At 39.5% G+C, this 8,249-nt stretch overlaps 1 non-coding gene across 1 annotated transcript; it reads left to right on the top strand.

The window, feature by feature from the left end:
• The first annotated feature begins 8,001 nt into the window (after positions 1-8,001).
• Positions 8,002-8,074, top strand: TRNAK-CUU (transfer RNA lysine (anticodon CUU)). Its single transcript has one exon. It is a non-coding gene; the product is annotated as a tRNA-Lys (tRNA).
• Positions 8,075-8,249: the final 175 nt, after the last annotated feature.

Genomic DNA, 8,249 nt, shown 5'->3' with positions numbered 1-8,249 from the left:
TCTAGGGACGCGGCACAGTCCTTTGCTTGTTTTACTCGGGTATAGCCGAAATGTTTCCCGTTAGTGCTATTTAACTATTTGCTTATCCTTTGGATCCTTTGATGTTAAAGGCATTGATGGCGCTGCCACATCGTGCACCACGAACATCTCATTTGCTGTATGGTGTTCCCCATACACGGTTTTTACTCCTTCCTTTGTTGGAAACTTCATTATTTGATGAAGGGTTGATGGTACTACTCTCATGCAGTGTATCCATGGCCTTCCGAACAAGGCATTATACCTCATTTCTCCTTTGATGACATGGAATTTGGCATTTTGGGTCGTGACAGCCACGTTGACCGGGAGAGTGAATTCCCCTTTTGTTGTTTCGCTCGCCATGTTGAATTCATTGAGGATTCGAGAGGTGGGCACGATTTGGTCAAGCAGTCCGAGCTGCTCCACCACCCTTGGCCTAATAATGTTGGCCGAGCTACCTGGATCCACAAGTACACTCTTAATTTAAAATATATTCACAAGAAAAGAGATTACTAGTGCGTCGTTATAAGGCTGAGACAGGGTCTCGATGTCATCGTAGCTGAACATGAGAGCGTTCTCGGGTATGTAGCCTCAAGTTCGCTTTTCCCTGGTGATGGATATTTTTTTTCTTATGACAGTAGGCTCTTGTGGGAGGTTGATTCCTCTCATGATCATATAGATGACATGTTGCGGCTCATCTGTTTCGTTCTTCCTATTTGCCTCTTTTCCCCGGAACTGATTGTTGGATCGGTCGCTAAGGAACTCTTGGAGGTGCCCTTTGCTGAGTAGTCGGGCTACTTCCTCTGGGAGCTGTCTGCAATATTCGGTCCTATGACCGTGTGTGCCGTGAAATTCGCACACTAAGTTGGGGTTCCTGTGCAACGGATCTGATAGCACAGGTCTTGGCCACCTGGTGTCTTTGATTTTACTGATGGCAGATATGATGTCTGAAACCTCAACGTTGAAGTTGTATTTCGATAGGTAGGGTGCCTCCGTCGGTCCTGTATGCCTATTGAATTCGACTCTGCTCACGAGTCCCCGAGAATTCTGACCTCGGTCTGTTCTTCGATCGTTTCAGGGTATGTTACGCCTTGGGGCATTTCTCCTATCTTTGGTGTATAGTTGGTACCTTTTCTTATTTAGCTTTGGCTCCTTTGCCAGGAGTATGCTTGGATATACCGAGCCTGAGGGGGCTCCCAGTTGATCTTCCTCGACCCTAATCTTCGACTGATATCGGTTGTGGACATCGGACTAAGTCACAGCGGGATATTTAATCAAATTCTGCTTCAATTGCTTTTAAGCCACCGAGCTTCGCTCATTCAAGACTTGGGTGAAGGCCCGCACTGCCTAGTCATCGGAGACTGGTGGTGATTCCATCCTCTCCATTTGGAAGCGATATAGGAACTCCCAAAACATCTCGTTTTGCCTTTGTTTGATTTTGAAGACGTCGGATTTCCTTGTAGCCACCCTGGTGGCACCGACATGTGCTTTTATGAAAGAATCTGCCAATATGGCAAATGAGTCTATGAAATTCGGGGCTAGGTTGTGGTACCACATCATGGCCCCTTTTGAAAGTGTTTCTCCAAACTTCTTCAACAGGACAGATTCGATCTCGTCGCCTTTCAGGTCATTTCCCTTTATGGCACAAGTGTAAGTTGTGACATGCTCGTTAGGATTTGAGGTTCCGTTGTACTTCGGTAGATTGAGCATTCTGAATTTCTTCGGGATGGGCTTTGGAGAGGCATCTGATGGGAATGGTTTTTGTATGAATTTCTTCGAATCGACACCCTTCAGGACCGGGGGTGCGCCATGGATCTGATCGACCCTCGAGTTGTAGGTTTCTACCTTTTTGTCGTTGGCTTCTATCATCTTTTCGCCTGACTCAATCCTCTTTGTGAGGTCTTCGAGCATCTTCATAATAGCAGGGTCAACTACTGACCCGTTGTTGCTCGACCTTTCAGGTACCTGTTCAGTTCGAGGGGCCATTTCCGGGGCCGCTGTACTTGGGGTTTTTTGGTGGCTTTGTAGTTGAGCAATTGCCAGCTGCTGTGCCTGCAACATATCAAAAATAACGTGAAGGCTAACCTCTTGTTCCTTCCGAGCCGGGGTTTTCTGAGCTTCTTGTTGGTCTTCTTGGCGTATGCTCCTGTTAGTGTAGGAGCTTATATCGACATGTTGGGCATCGCATGAGACCACATCCGATGGGATTGGCTCTAGTGCGTCCTCAGGGTTTCGTGGTGGTACACCAATACCTGGAACGGCCACGCCATTTTCTCCATGGTCTTCAAGACCGTTGTTTTCATATGCATTTACTGATTTAGACATTTTGACCTGAAATCAAAGCTTGGACAAGAAAAAGTGTGAAAGATAACTTGTGTTATGTAGTAAACCAGCAACAAAACAATCACTATTATTTTTAGCCCCACGGTGGGCGCCAAACTGTTTACCTCGAAAATGGTAATTACAATTAGATTTGATTTTATGGTTCTAAAAATACGTGATCTATTTTTATGCTAGTTGTTAAGCGATAGATGCTAAGTATGAGATTAGGAAATAAGATAAGAACTTGAAAATAATATGTTCAAGCAAACTGAACGGCTGAGAATCGGGGTCTCGAGCCTGGCTATACAGGGCCTCGAGGTCGAGCTCGGTATTGAGATGTGGATAGACAATGAAAGAATAACAATTTTGAGAGCTTTGGTGAAGGCTATTTATGACCAATAATGAGCAATAATTGAAGAACAATAAATAGAGCGCAATAAATGTAAGCAATAAATAGTGAAATCAAGAGAATATGTTTAAGTTAGAGAGTAGAGAGAATGTTCTTGTATTGAATGTTGTGAGTGGTATATATCTTCTTACAAAAATGACAAGGGTCCCCTTTATATATCAGGGGGAATCCCAACATAGTACAAGTGCATTTATTACAAAGACATTGACTGGTACAACCATTTAATGCCACAATACGGGCTTGAACTAGCCTAATAGACTTGGTTGGCTTTAGTCATGTGCCTTGGGAACTTTCCGTTAGTCCATCATAGCTGTTGTTTTGCATTGCCTCGAGATCAATCATTGGGAACCCTCGAGGTCGAGCCCCAAGCTGAACTTCGAGCCTTCTGGAGGCAGTATTTACGAGGTGCCTCAGCGGTCACAAAATCGAACCCTTTGATTTTTGTCGTATACACTTACTTCATTATGCATAGCATCCATTTACACATGTATATTGACCCATGATCAGATGTCGTTATATACACTTATAGTATATGTATATAGGGTATGGGGAAAGGTTATGGCGTTATATACGCACCACCACCTGATTGGCTGGTATACGTTTATTTTTTTGCCCACAGAGGCTGAGGTGATATAATGGGATGCCCTCGGAGGCTTGATGATGTTATGTACGCATATACCTATGCATGATATGACATTTATACGCATATGCATGACATTATAAATATTTCATGATTCACAGTGCTATTCAGACTTACAGGTTGAGTCATTTACTCCATGTTTCTTTCATGTCTGTTATATACTAATTTTTATGGCTTACATACTCGTTACATTATTCGTACTGACGCCCCTATTGCCTGGGGGCCTGCGTTTCATGCCCGCAGGTGCAGGTAGATAGGTTGATGGTCCCCCATCTTAGGATCCTTGCTCACCGAGAGTTGGTGTGCTCCATTTGATCCAAAGCTGCTATTGAGTTTTGGTACGATACTTTTGTATACATATGGGTGTGACGGGGCCCAGTCCTATCCTTTATACAGTTGTACACTCTGTTAGAGGTCTGTAGACAGTCATGTATAGTTAGATAGTATGTGGCCTTGTCGGCTCGCCCTACCGTATTCCGTATATATATGTATATATGTATTTTGGGCATGCTTTCCCACGTATGTTGTTCATATGAATCAGTAGTTTATTTCTAGACGTTATGCGTGACCTATATTTCATGTTTATATCTTAAATATATGCTTAGGGTTGTACGATAGGTAGAACTCGAGCATTTGTCACGGCCTATCGGTTTGGGTCGTGACAACCACCTCCCGTCTCATCGATCAGAACAATATCATCAGCAAATAACAAACACCATGGCACCTCCCCTTGAATATGGTGTGTCAGTGCGTCCATCCCAGGGCAAATAAGAACGGACTGAGCGCAGATACTTGGTGTAAACCCATAACAACAGAAAAATGCTCCGAGTTGCCCCCACTGTCCTAACCTGAGTATTAGCTTCATCATACATGTCCTTAATCACCCTAATATAAGCATCCAAAATACCTTTTACCTTCAGGCATCTCCAAAGAACTCCCTAGGGACCCTGTCATATGCTTTTTCTAGGTCAATAAACACCATGTGCAAATCCTTCTTCCTATCCATTTATATTCAACCAACCTCCTTGTAAAATGGATAGCTTCCGTAGTATAACGACCAGGCATGAACCTAAATTGGTTATCTGATATCGACGCCGACCTCCGCGCCCCCACTTCCACTATCCTCTCCCAAACTTTCATAGTATGACTTAGTAACTTGATACCCCTATAGTTTTTACAATTCTGGATATAGCCTTTGTTCTTGTACAGCGGTATCATCGTACTCCGCCTTCATTCTTCTGGCATCTTTTTCATATTAAACAACTCACTTAGCCACTCCAATCCTGCTCTACCCACCAACCTCCAAAATTCTACACAATTTCGTCGGGCCCGGTCCCTCTGCCCCTGCGCATCTTACGCATAGCCCCCATGAACTCCTCGACCTTAATGCGCCTACAGTAGCTAAAATCTCGGTGACTCTCGGAGTTCTTCATTTCCCCTAGCACAATATCTATGTCCCCTTCGTCATTCAGCAGTTTATGAAAGTAAGTCTGTCATCTCCGCTTAAAATCTTAGCATATTCTATCGACACTCTGCCTTCCTCGTCCTTGATGGAAGATGCTTAAATTAAGCGGAGATGGCAAAATTATTTTCATAAACTGTTGAATAACAAAGGGACAGAGATATTGTGCTAGGGGAATTAGAGCATTCCGAGAGTCACCGAGATTTTAGCTACTGTAGGCGCATTAAGGTCGAGGAATTTATGGGGATTATGCGTAAGATGTGCAGGGTAGAGGCGCAGAGCAACCGAATCCGATGAAATTCCGGTAAAATTTTAGAAATTGGTGGGAAGAGCAGGATTGAAGTGACTAACTACTCTAAAATAAATACACCATCTTACAACTTTCAAGAGATAAATTGAATTTGAGTGACCTTTGGACCACTACTGTCGAAGTCTTAAATCAAATCTGTCCTACTTCTGTGCAAAGTAGGTGAAAGCAAAGATAAATTAACTAGCATATTTTCTTTTTGAGTTTTATCATCATTTGATATTCGAAAATCATTGAACCAACTAATTCTAATTTATATCGGGTAAATCCATTAAAACGAGTTAGGTATCCAATTGAAAGGTTTTCTGTCACACCCATTTTTTTTTTTTATCAAGGCTTAAGAAATTCCACCTATTTAGCCACATTCTTCGGTGATAACGGCAAGATTTATCTCTGTGGAAATAATAATTTATTCGGATAAATATGAGAGTCCAACTGAATAAATATGGTATATTTGAAAGAGGTGGATAACTACCCATACTCTATTTTTAAAAAAGGTACACTTTTTCAACCTCTAATTCTAAAGGTCTTGAGCCGACAGGAAAAAGCTGATTTTAGGAAAACTTGCCGTTTCCAGTCCATTTTTTCTCCTAATTTGACTCTAGGTTTGGCCAAAATCCTCAATCCAGAAGAAAACCATTGCTACAATCTCTGAGAAAGAAGCCCATAGTTTTTGCACCAGGAACGTGCATATGGTGAAGCTCTAGTATGATATTACATTTTATTTAAATTTTTGTTTTCTGGATATTAGATTTTATTTATTTTCATTATTTCAGGTTCTTTGGTTTATTATAGGACTAGTAAGCAACACCACGGGCCCAAGCTCTAATAGACAAATTAATATAATTCAAATTAATTAATTTAATTTTGTATTCTACAGATTTGAGTATGATAAAGAAATTTAATCCTTATTTTGTTCACTGAGTTCAATATTTAAAATACCGGTAAAATATTCAGAAAATTATTTAAGGAGTATTTTACATGAAATAAATGCGATTTTCCAATCATAAATTTTTAGATTTCAATTTTAAATATTATTTCTAACGCTCACTAATTTTTGAAATTTAACCCTAGCAAATAATATACATAGCCTATAGTGATAGTATTCTCTCTGTCTTTAAAAGAACCACAATGACACGGTATAGGGGACAAACTATCTATTTTTTGTTTTATGTTTTAGTATGAAAATAATTTCTTTTCATTAATATCATAATTTATTTCTAATCCTTTAATATCAAATGCTTACCTAAGTATTATTTCACCTTATCTTCTTAATGTTGCTCCCAATATTTGTTTGAGACGTTAGTTTTGAAATGAAGTCATTTTTCCTCTAGTTAAGGCATAAACTTTAATATTTTTATTGCTTACTTTTTTTTATCAGTGCCCGCTCGACACTTTTGGCAACATGATCTTTTCTTATTCACTTCAAGGAATGGGTCGTCCCTTTTTTAATTATGACGTTGCCATCTAAATCTGAATCCCAACTAAATCCTTCTTTTCCTCTTAATTCTTTTGTAAAAACTCTAAGTTTCTGCTCCATTTTGATAAGTTTATTAGCATAACTTAAACGTCCTTCTTTTGTCTTAGTGGAGAATTTATCTTTAATATTATTGTAAAAAAGCTAATACTTTTACCAATGTTATTACACAAAATTTGCACCAAGCAGAATCATATAACTTGATAATACTTGTATTTAAACTATTGAACTTTGCATGCTTATCGAGCATTTCCAATTTTTTTTACCATTGTGTGCCTACTTCTTTTGACTTTATTAAGAAAAATAAATTTCTTCTTTTTTTGTTTCCCACCCGATGTCTGGTACTCACATTGGGGCCCGATTAAATTCAGATTTGCGCCGAAAAGTCTCACATTAGGGATAGAGCGCTCCCTAACAAAGGCGACTTCATACCTAGAGGTTCGAAAAAAACAAATTTCTTTATTCCAATAAATGTCTTGTATTACTTCTGTATTATTTTTGTATCTTGTTTTACTATTGAAGCTATCTTATGTTTTACTTTCTTGCGAAAGAGTATAAGGGTAGGGCTAGATAGGTACGTGGGGACCATGAGTCAGACATTTGATGTTTTTGGAACATATAAAAAGCTCTAAGTTAAAAAAATTTACAGAAGCAAATAGGTCATCTTAAGTAATAAAGTTATAACTCAGGGGTGTAAATAAGAGCTAGGTGTGAACGCATGAAATGGGAAATTGAGATGGGCCCTACACTTTAGCATCTTATCGAGTAGCACGGTCTAGCCAGTTTTAAGATTAGTCATTCAAAAATAGCCAGCGTTTGCCAAGTCATTGAAAAATAGTCATTATTTTGCCGTAATAGAGATCGATTCAGCATAATATACTGGAGTTCGGTGTACCTGTGTATGAACTTCCAGCATGGTATACTTTGCTGGCTCTAGTTTTTATTATACTGGAGACTGGAGCACCGGTGCTCCAAACTCTAGTATATTATACTGGAATGGTATATTATACAGGAACTCCAATATATTAGATTGGAGTTCCAGTATAATATATTGAAACTCCAGTATATTATGCTGGAGTATTTTTTTGAATTTTGAACAGTGTTTTCGTTCAGATTTATCTTTACATGAAAAGTGACTAAATTTTGATTACTTTTGAAACTATGGCTATTTTTGAATGACCACTTGTAAATCTGGCTATTTTTGAATTTCTCCCGGCGATGAAGCTAGCACGTACATTACTTTTAAAACAGATATAATGTGAAACTCCATAAATGCCCCTACATAAGCAAGCATGTTGACAGGAGGTGCTTGCTAACTCCCACTTATAGAATCGGAGAATACAAATAAATTTCTATAACACGACAAGAAGCCCGTCTAGCTCAGTTGGTAGAGCGCAAGGCTCTTAACCTTGTGGTCGTGGGTTCGAGCCCCACGGTGGGCGGTATTTAAAATTTTTCGAGTAGCAAGTTTAATGCATAATTTTCTCAACGTAAGTTTGATTCGGTGTGTTACGCAATTTTGTGACATTTTTTTCTTTAATGATAACTTAAGTTTTCTTGAGAATATTAAACATGAATTCCAAGCAAATAGTAATGTAAGGATTCCAAGTAGTCCTC

This window comes from Nicotiana sylvestris, chromosome 1 (assembly GCF_000393655.2).
Source record: "Nicotiana sylvestris chromosome 1, ASM39365v2, whole genome shotgun sequence".
Taxonomy (NCBI): Eukaryota; Viridiplantae; Streptophyta; class Magnoliopsida; order Solanales; family Solanaceae; genus Nicotiana; species Nicotiana sylvestris.
This window is presented reverse-complemented; position numbering and strand designations above follow the sequence as displayed.